Here is a 712-nt window from a genome sequence, read left to right as displayed (position 1 = left end):
GTGGTGGTGGTGGTGGTGGTGGTGGTGGTGGTGGTGCATCCACTTGTAGGAAGTGTGTGTGTGTGTATGTGCGTGTAATAATGTGTGTGTATACGATAGCATGTGTGTGTGTGTGTGTGTGCGATTGCAGTCCTGCGTGTTGTTGTTTTTATTATTTAACCCCCGGCAGTTCAAATTCCGCCGAGGTCGACTTTGCTTTTCATCCTTACAGAGTCGATAAAATTAGTACCAGTTACGCACTAGGGTCGATGTAAATCGACTTAATCCCTTCCCCCAAATTTGAGGCCTTGTGCTTCCAATAGAAAGGATTATTTAACCCCAGGCGAAACTGGGTCAGGGACACCTATGATCATAGGTATTCCAACCATGACCAACACGTCTATTTAAGGTAAAGTAGGACTAATACTACATTATCGAATGTGTCCTGTCTTTTGTGTAACAAACCAGGGTGATAAATTTGAGGGAGATTTGACAGCTATTTCTAGCAGTTCGAGCGACCACATAGAGGCTCTCTCGTTGGCAACACAGTGTGACGTTGGTGATATTCGTATGTGTATGTGTGTGTTTGTGTATATGAGTATGTATGTATTTGTGTGTGCGTTTGTGCGTGCCTTGTTTGTGTGTATGAGAGTGCGTGTGTGACTGCGCAAGTTTTTATATCTATATGTGTGTGTGTGTGTGTGTGTGTGTGTGTGTGTGTGTGTGTGTGTGT

The sequence above is a fragment of the Octopus bimaculoides genome, chromosome 9 (assembly GCF_001194135.2).
Source record: "Octopus bimaculoides isolate UCB-OBI-ISO-001 chromosome 9, ASM119413v2, whole genome shotgun sequence".
In the NCBI taxonomy this organism is placed as follows: Eukaryota; Metazoa; Mollusca; class Cephalopoda; order Octopoda; family Octopodidae; genus Octopus; species Octopus bimaculoides.
The sequence above is the reverse complement of the archived record's forward strand: the minus strand, read 5'-3'. Positions refer to the sequence as shown.